The following is a 10,318-nucleotide window of genomic DNA, read 5'->3' as shown; positions in this document are numbered from 1 at the left end:
ATAGAGCGTGATATTTGAATATTTCTTTTTCCTTAGTTTCTCTCTTGCTTCTCAAAATTGATCCAGTTTTGATGTCTATAAAGGAATTATTAGTGTTATCTATAGGATGGTGAACAAAAAGAATTCCATTTTCAATTTCTAGTCCTTCTATTCCTAGAAGTTTGGACTGTCACTGGTAATATGTAATTTCATTTCTAACTCTAACTATCTCCAGCATTTCCTCTTGATGATTCATCATGGTACAGTAAGATCTCAGTTATCCAGGTAAAAAGAGGCAAGGAAAAATCATGCATAACCCAGGAGAGTGACTAAAACACAAATCATTCAGTTGGCTTAGAAATCTGTTCTTCCTCTGGCTGAGGCTGATGCTTTTGCAATTCATGATCCTCTTTGGAGCCCCGATTTAGGAAAAGCATGTTGGGAAGTGATGAATGAATGAGTCAGCCAATAAAGGTTGAGTGCTTATCACATGTCCAGCACTACTAAGGGATAAAAAGTGTAACATAGGGTCCTCTCCTTACAAAGCTTGCATTCTGCTTAAAGAGATAAAATTAACCCACAACACATTGGGAAGATAATCTAGTACTAAAATGTAAGGAATGAAAAGTTCAGTAACAGTTAAACGTCATCATTATGACCTGGAGTTTGGTGTGGCAGAACTCAACAAAGAACCTCCTCATTTCCCTTCTCAAATTGGGGTCAGAAATTTATGTTCTAACAAGAAAATGTACATCAATAATTCTAACATGTATTATGAGAAGTCAGTGAGGTTTTTAGTAATCAGAACCCTGTTTTGCCCCTAGTAAGCTCTCAATGTTTACTCTGACGTATTGACTTTAATTGCCTTAAAATGCAAATGTATATTGTGATTCAGAAATGGATTATTAAAGGGAGATTGATTATTATTATGGGGCGAAGAAGTCACTTACGTGTGTGAAGTTGCCAGGTTATGCCCAAGTTATGGGTTAATAAAATCTGTGACAGTGATTTTCTAAGTGTGGTCTCCTGATCAGGTACATCAGTATCACCTGGAAACTTGTTAGAAATGTAAATTCTCAGAATTGCTACATTATACATTTGTGGGTGGGGCCCAGAAGTTTGTGTTGTAACAAGCCCTCCAGGTGATCCTGTTGCATACTCAAATTTGAGAACCACTGCCATAAGAGAATTCAGCGTGACTAATCAAACGTTCTGACATGGTACCAAAAAGAGAACATAAATTAGGGGAGAAACAGAGTTTCCTAGAGCAAGAATAGTTGAGCCAGAAACTAAATAGGTATGTCCATTGTGAGCTTTATTCTTTAAAATACCAAGGGAACTCTCTTGCATTCCTATACACCAACAACGAAAAATCAGAAAGAGAAATTAAGGAAACACTCCCATTTACCACTGCAACTAAAAGAGTAAAATGCCTAGGAATAAACCTACCTAAGGAGACAAAAGACCTGTATACAGAAAACTATAAGACACTGATGAAAGAAATTAAAGATGATAAAAACAGATGGAGAGATATACCAAGTTCTTGGATTGGAAGAATGAGCATTGTGAAAATGACTATACTACCCAAAGCAATCTACAGATTGAATGCAATACCTATCAAACTACCAACTGCATTTTTCACAGAACTAGAACAAAAAATTTCACAATTTGTATGGAAACACAAAAGACCCCGAATAGCCGAAGCAATCTTGAGAAAGAAAAATGGAGCTGGAGGAATCAGCCTCCTGGACTTCAGACTATACTACAAAGCTACAGTAATCAAGGCAGTATGGTACTGGCACAAAAATAGAAATATAGATCAGTGGAACGTATAGAAAGCCCAGAGATAGACCCACGCACCTATGGTCACCTTATCTTTGATAAAGGAGGCAAGAGAATACAATGGAGAAAAGACAGCCTCTTCAATAAGTGGCGCTGGGAAAACTGGACAGCTACATGTAAAAGAATGAAATTAGAACACTTGCTTACACAAAAATAAACTCCAAATGGATTAAAGACCTAAATGTAAGGCCAGACACTATCAAACTCTTACAGGAAAACAGGCAGAACACTCAATGACATAAATCACAGCAAGATCCTTTTTGACCCACCTCCTAGAGAAATGGAAATAAAAACAAAAACTAACAAATGGGATCTAATGAAACTTAAAAGCTTTTGCACAACAAAGCAAACCGTAACGAAGACGAAAGGACAACCCTCAGAATGGGAGAAAATATTTGCAAACGAAGCAACTGACAAAGGATTAATCTCCAAAATATACAAGCAGCTCATGCAGCTCAATATGAAAAAAACAAACAACCCAATCCAAAAAATGGGCAGAAGACCTAAATAGACATTTCTCCAAAGAAGATATACAGATTGCCAACAAACACATGAAAGGATGCTCAACATCACTAAACCTTAGAGAAATGCAAATCAAAACTACAATGAGGAATCACCTCACACAGGTCAGAATGGCCATCAAAAAATCTACAAACAATAAAGGCTGGAGAGGGTGTGGAGAGAAGGGAACCTTCTTACACTATTGATGGGAATGTAAGTTGATATAGCCACTATGGAGAACAGTATGGAGGTTCCTTAAAAAACTACAAATAGAACTACCATATGACCCAGCAATCCCACTACTGGGCACATACCCTGAGAAAACCGTACTTCAAAAAGAGTCATGTACCAAAATGTTCACTGCAGCACTATTTACAATAGCCAGGACATGGAAGCAACCTAAGTGTCCATCGACAGATGAATGGATAAAGAAGATGTGGCACATATATACAATGGAATGTTACTCAGCCATAAAAAGAAACAAAATTGAGTTATTTGTAGTGAGGTGGATGGACCTAGAGTCTGTCATATAGAGTGAAGTAAGTCAGGAAGAGAAAAACAAATAATGTATGCTAACACATATATGGAATCTAAAAAAGGAGACGGTTCTGATGAACATTGGGGCAGGACAGGAATAAAGATGCTTATGTAGAGAATGGACTTGAGGACACGGAGAAAGGGAAAGGTAAGCTGGAAGGAAGTGAGAGAGTAGCATTTACATATATACATTACCAAATGTAAAATAGATAGCTAGTGGGAAGCAGCTGTATCCCACAGGGAGATCAGCTTGGTGCTTTGTGACCACCTAGAGGGGTGGGATAGGGAGGGTGGGAGGGAGGCTCAAGAGGGAGGGGATATGGGAATATATGTATGCATATAGCTGATTCACTTTGTTATACAGCAGAAAGTAACACACCATTTTAAAGCAATTATACTCCAATAAGGATGTTAAAAAAAAATACCAAAGGAACATACGAATACTGGTAGAAGAATAGAAGATGGAATTTGCAAGGCCTAACCAGTACAATTGTAATTGCTAGAACAGTGGTTTCTAAGCCCTGTAGATTCTCTGAATCACTTGGAGAGCTTTACAAAAAACATACTCCAGTCCTAGAGATTATGATTCTCAGTCTGGTGGAAGCCCTGGGTAGCTAATTTGTAAAAAGCATTCAATGACTGTAAAGGGCAGCCAGAAGTGAGAATCACTGACTTGGAGATATAGTCTTAATTTAGAAATCGACAACCAAGGGTGAGTTGGGAAAAGTTTGAATGTGTTCTGGCTTTGGAAAAATAGACAAGGGGTGGGGCAAAGAGTGAAGAAGATTTCACTTGACAAGAACAGCACAAACAGGATGGGTGGATGGGGCCGGGAAACAAACATTCTGGAGACGATTTGATTTTGCAGATATCTCAGACTGCTAGAAAGGAACCACCCTAAATGGTTCTCTTTCTGAATTTTATCCGTCTTTGGCTTAGCATTTCCTAAAACGAGAGATGATAGGGGACAAGAGAAAGTTAATGAATAATTTTGTTTAAAAATATTATATTTCAAGCTGAATGAGAAGTAAAAAGTAAAACGATGTGTTAAGGTGATGGCATTAGAGGTGGGATGTTTTTCTCTCATAAATTTTTGGATAATTCATTCTTAGTAACTTTATGATAAAAAGTTTTTCCGTTTATGAAGGCTCAAAGGATAAATAAACCATGGGTATTCACATTAACTAGTTAGGTACAGCTGTGAGAGAACTTGGAGGTAAAATTGGCTGTGGTAAAGTTGGGGGGATGTAAACGTACCTTCAGATAATGGAATGTTGACAGTGCACTACTGTAGGGTAAAACAACATCGTCTTCATATGCTGTTCTCTCTGAGCTTGGGCATTACTTGGAGTGTCTTTGTGAAATTTGATGATATAATTCAGACTAGTGTATGAAGCAAATATGCTGTAAGAATTCAAGGTAATCCACTTGGAGTTAAAGCTTTTCTGCTAGAGGCTTAACATGAGTCCTCTAGTGTAATACATGAATTCAATATTTATTATGGCCTCTTAAGGATGAGAGGCCTAATAGTCTTGCCAAAAGCTCAATGAGTCAGTGGTGACACCAAATATGTTTATATAGACATAGCGTTTTCAAAGTTCTGAACAAAAGACAATGTAAGAACGAAAAGTCTATCATTATAGCTTCATGACTCATTGTTTCCACATCAATTCTCTTATTTCTATCTCAGTGACTCTACTTCTCAGGAAGTGTTCCTTCACAGATTTTCTTCTGGCAGGCAAAGTTGTTTGTTTTTTTTTAAACAAAATGATGTGTAGAACTCATAATGTATATATTTTATATGGTAAAATATATAACATAGGTGATACAAATAAGATTGAAATGAGACTTGACAGATTTCCTTTTAAAGTTTAAAATTTCTCCTAATTTATGTATTTCTAAAAGATCTGAAATTTGACAGAAGGGAGATTAAGTCTCATGAACATACAAAGTGAGTAATTAAGTAATGATAACTATGCCCAGCATTTCATTATGGTGCTTAACCGTGAGCCAGGCATGTATTAAGCATGTTATGTACATTGTCTCATCTAATCCTTATTACTTTCCTATGAGGTGAGAACTCTTACTGTTTGGTCCATAAGGAAACTGAGGCTTAGAGATTAAGTAAATTGTTTAAGATTTTATATCTATCCAGTAAGAAGCAAAGCTGGAAAGTGAATCCAGAGTCTGAATCGAGAGACCCACTCTTTTTGTTAATTTTTTTAATCAGAAAATTTCAAACATACACAATAGCAGAGAACAGAATAATGACCCTTTGTTACTTAGTTCCTAACAATTAACATTGGCTAATTCTGTTTCATTTAATTCCCACCTCCCAAACCCCAGTGAGTTACTTTAAAATTAATTCTACATAAAAACCTTAATATAATTCTTTAATATCATCTGCTATAGACTGGATGTTTGTGTCCTCCCAGAATTTATATATTGAAAACTAACCCTCAGTGTGATAATGTTAGGAGGTGAGGCCTTTGGGAAGTGATTAGGTCATGAAGGTGGAGTCCTCATGAATAAGATTAGTGCCCTTATACAAGATACCCCAGAGAGTTCCCTTGCCCCTTCTTCCCTGTGAGGACACAGTGAAAAAAGATAGCCATTTATCTATGAACCAGTAAGTGGAAACTCACCAGACAGTAAATCTGCCAGCACCTTGATCTTAGACTTCCCAGCCTCCAGATATGTGAAAAGTAAATTTCTGTTGTCTATAAGTCACCCAGTCTATGGTATTTTTGTTATAGTAAGCCTGAATGGACCAAGACATCATCTAATATCCAACCAGTGTTCACATTTCCCCAAGTATCACATATTTATCTTTTTAATATTGATTTATTTGAATCAGGCTCTGATTAAGTTCATTTATTGCCTTTGACTATGTGTCTGTTTTTAACCTATCCAGGTCCTCCTCCCTCTTTTTAAAAAAACTATTTCTTAGTTGGAAAAAATTAGTTGTTTTTCCAGTGTCATTTTGTAGATTTTGGATCTCATGTTCATGGTGTCCTTTAACATTTTCCTCTATCTTCCATATTTCCTGAAAACTGTAGTTGAATCTGAGGTTTGATCAGATTCAGGCTTTTTTTGTGTGTGTATGAAAAATACTTTGTAGATGGTTCTGCATACTTCCAATACAAGTTAAATCTGGATAATTCCTCCAAACCTCACTGAGGTCACCTTCAAATGAGATTTCAAGCCCTTTAAAGAGAGAGGTACCCAGTGGTGCCCAGCAGTGGAAAAGGAGTCCAACTTGTCAAAGGAAGCCATTTCTCCAAAAAGCCTTGGTTCCTTTGAATAAGAAATGGTATTTAGATACTGTAAATATCTAGGCACTAGTAGTATTTTTTGCTAGAGGTTCTAGACTCTTTTAGGAGACTGAGCTAGAAAATACATTTTGTTTGTTGTGAAAAGAAAAATATGATGTGTTATACTGATAATTCCAATTTTTAAAAATCGGGTACTTTTTGGACTTTATATTTGTGTCTCTTCTTAAGCTGAAAATCTTGGCTCCTAACAATCAGTGTAATTATTTATTTTCTTTATATTACTGTGATGGTTAATTTTATGTGTCAACTTCGTTGGGCCACGGTGTCCAGATATTTGGTCAAACATTATTCTGGATGTTTCTGTGACAGTGTTTTTGGGTAAGAGTAACCTTTAAATTGTTAGACTTTGAGTAAAGCAGATTGCCCTTCTTATGTAGGCAATCCCTTCAACTCCAATCACAGTTGAAGTCCCTAATAGAACAAGGACTGACCTGTCCTGGGCAAGAAGGAATTCTGCCAGCAGATGGCCTTTGAACTTGAACTGCAACATTGGCTGTTCCCTAGGTCTCTAGCTTTCTGGCCTACCCTACAGGTTTTGGACTTGCCAGTCTCTACAATTGCATGAGCTAATTACTTAAAACAAATCTCTCAATATATACACACATCCTATTGGTCTGTTTCTCTGGAGCGTAAGAGAGACTAACTGGGTTTGCCCTCCTACCTGAAACAACTAAAAAACCAGATTAAATAAATGAAACAATGGCACTGAAGACATTGGCCATCAGGCAGTGAAGGTCAGTAATCCCTGGGAGACAGGACACAAATGAAGTAAGCCCTGTGATTGTCCCAGATGGCTGCCTGGAGAGAATTTGCAGGCAATAGCACAGGAAGGAGGGACTAGGAAAAATATGGCTGTCTCCCTGAGTTGAGGAAATAGAGCTAGGAGTTTGGGAAAGCCAAAGTAGCTGGAGTTCATAGCACAGCATACTAGAGAAGAGAGAGCTGCACAAAGAAAACAAGATCTGCAAAGGCACTTCTTTGAGTATGCAGTTGAGTATGATCACATGTGTGTAGAGAAACTACTTGAGGCTGAGGAAAGAACCATCTGAAAGAACAGTGCTTCGAGTGGAAAACCTCATAATTCACATTATTGGGTAGAGTACTAAGGAAGTTCTTGTTTAGACTAAGTGCAGTTCTTGTACAGCCTAACAAAGCTTAAAAGCAAGACCAAAAGGATCAGACTGTTTCCACATAATTTAATGATGTCTGTATTATTTTTTTATTGTTGCATAACAAAACCATATATATTTTCTTATAGTTTCTGAAGATTCAGAATCCAGGCTTAGCTGCATGGTTCTGGCTCAAGTTCTCTCATCAGGTTGCAATCAATCTGTCATCCAAGGTGGAAATCATCTGATGGCTTGACTAGGGCTGAAGAATCTGATGCTAAACTCACTCATGTGGCCATTGGCAAGAGTCCTCAGTTCCTTTGCTATGGAGCCTCTCCAGATTGCTGCTTATAACATGGAAGCTGGCTTTCCTCAGCATGAGTGATCCAAGCAAGAGAGAGAGCAAGCAAGATGGAAGCCACAGCTTCTATAAGCTAATCTCAGGAGTCGCATAGCAACACATTGAATATTGTATTGGTCATTTATTGTGCAGTACTCGAAGGGACTGCTTAAAGTTGGCAGAGATCATTGGGAGCCATCTTAGAGGCTGGTTGCCATGAATATAGGTGTAAAATTCTTAACAATATTTTAGCAAATTGAATCCAATGATATATAAAATGGACAATGTATTATAACAAAGTGGGATTTATCCTGGGAATGCATGATTGGTTTAACATTTGAAAATTAATCAGTGTGATTCACCATATTAACAGCCTAAAAAAGACAAATTATAGATTAAGAAAATGCATTTGACATAATTCAACATCCTTTGCTGATAAAAAGTCTTACTGCACTAGGGATAGAAGGGATGAATGAGATAAACAAATGTCATGTATGTAGAATCTACAGTTTAATATCACAATGGTGAAAGATTATATGCTTTCTCTCCCAAATCAGGAACAAGGCAGTATGTTCATCCTCACCACTTCAATGTTGTATGGAAGTTTTAGCCAGTGTGATAAGGCAAGAAAAAGATATAGAAGGCATCAGATTGGAAAGGAAGAAGTAAACCTGTCTTTATTTGCAGATGATATGACCATCTACCAAGAAAATCCTATGGGATCTACATAAAAATTATTAGAACTAATAAGTTGGTTTACTCTTTGAAGTTGTACCTCATTTAAGAAGAAAAAATAGATATCTTACTCCCTATGTGTTTTGAGTTTTAAAATACATTTAAAAATAATTCATTGATCAAAGAGAAATAACATCTAAAATTCCATAACTTAGTAGATGGAACAGTAGGAAAGAAAATCCACTTCTATCTGACTCTAAAACCCCTGTTTTTCATTACTATGCTATCTGCTTCCTGCCATGCCTTCTTCTGATCCCAAAAACATTCTAAAAAATGCTATGTGCACCAACTATAGCTTTTGAAAGAGAAAAGTAATGTAATAGTTGTGTGTTGAAATTCCTATGTTGTCAAGGTTGAGGAGGAATGGAAAAAACTAATAGTGAAGGGAGAGCAGTTGCTCTCAGTGAACTTCACAATTAGCAGTTCAATTGAAAGGAAACTTGGTAAGAGATTGGTTTGGCCTACAGTCTCAAAGGAGGAAGGATTTTAAGCACAACAAGAGAGATATCAGATGATGATCAGGACCAGATGGCTGTCACCAGGGCCGTGCTCAAGTCAGTGTGAAATAAGGGGAATCACGACACGGTTATGCAACACCAGTCCCAAGCTGTTCTTGAGCCTACGCTACATTTCCTCTTTGTAGGAAATTGTGTGTGTGTGTGTGTGTGTGTGTGTGTGTGTGTGTGTGTGTGTGTAGTTGCGGGGAATAGCAAAGAGCAGTTCTGGGCGTAACTAACCAACATTCGAGAGTAGACTTGGGCTATATTTAGATAAGTGCAGTTGTTTCAATGGAAAAGTTTTTCTCATACTTTGCCCCCTCCCTTTCTTGTATTCTCAGCCCACATCTGTCCACTGCTCATAAAAGCCATACTAAGGGGCAGTGCATTTGGCAGGCTGAATTTGGCACTGGTTGGATTGTCTCAGCAGAGAAAAAGGCCAGAGGACACTAAATTCTATTCAATCCCATTTACTGAGCTGTTGGGAAATGGAATGGGAATCTTGATAACTTGCTTCTGGGGAGTGAGAAGAAAAACAAACACAAAGCTACAGTTGTACATTGGGTTGCAGGTGGAAGTTGAAAACTTACCGCCGCAGAGAACAAAGTTGTAAGACTAACTATGTTACTTATTGGCCTATTCTCAGAGATGAGACTATCCTAATGGTGATCAAATTAAGGGCCCATAGTATTCTTTCAACTAACAGCTATTAGGAAAGAGCTTTTTTGCCTCACCCTATCCTTGTACCCATATTTCAGTGGCCTTCCAATAATGACACTTCCAGGGACTTGTTTCTGGAGTTTTCTGGAGTCCTCTGGAATGTGGCAGCAGCCCTTGGCCCCCTTGCTTGTCCTACCTTAATCTGCCCGGCTATCAGGGGGCTGGAGTAAGCAAAACTTTAGGGTAATGATGAGGTCATATCTGAAGTACTGGAGCAGAATGTATTTGCTTAAGCAGATTTTTATAGCTTGATTTTTCACTTATTTTCTGACTGCATTATAGGCTAGTTCCTGTGACTCACTTGCCTCCCAGAGATCCTTGTCCTGGCTTGCTTTGGTTCTTGGAGGCCTCCTAGCCTTCCTGGTGGGATTATTTCTGTGCAGTAGAGGGCAGCAGTTTCAAATGCTCAGCCATTAGGAGAAAAGTGGGAACTTGAGGTTCCAGAATGTTGGAATATGTATGTGTATCTCAGAATGCCAGCATAAGTGTTCCGTGAGTCCACTTCCCGCTCCAGATCAACATTTCAGGAGGAGTCCTACCACAACCAGACCCACAAAAACGTGTCTCCTTCGTTACCACTCTTATCTGCGGAAGGCCTAAGAGATCACTCATCTGAGTACTTCACTTTATAGACAAGGCAACCCAGAGCCAAAGAGAAGTGACTCCCCCCAGGTCGCACGTCTCATTAGTGACAAAGTTCAGACTAGATTCTAGGTCTGAGCT

The sequence above is a fragment of the Physeter macrocephalus genome, chromosome 4 (assembly GCF_002837175.3).
Source record: "Physeter macrocephalus isolate SW-GA chromosome 4, ASM283717v5, whole genome shotgun sequence".
NCBI classification, from domain to species: Eukaryota; Metazoa; Chordata; class Mammalia; order Artiodactyla; family Physeteridae; genus Physeter; species Physeter macrocephalus.
This window is presented reverse-complemented; position numbering follows the sequence as displayed.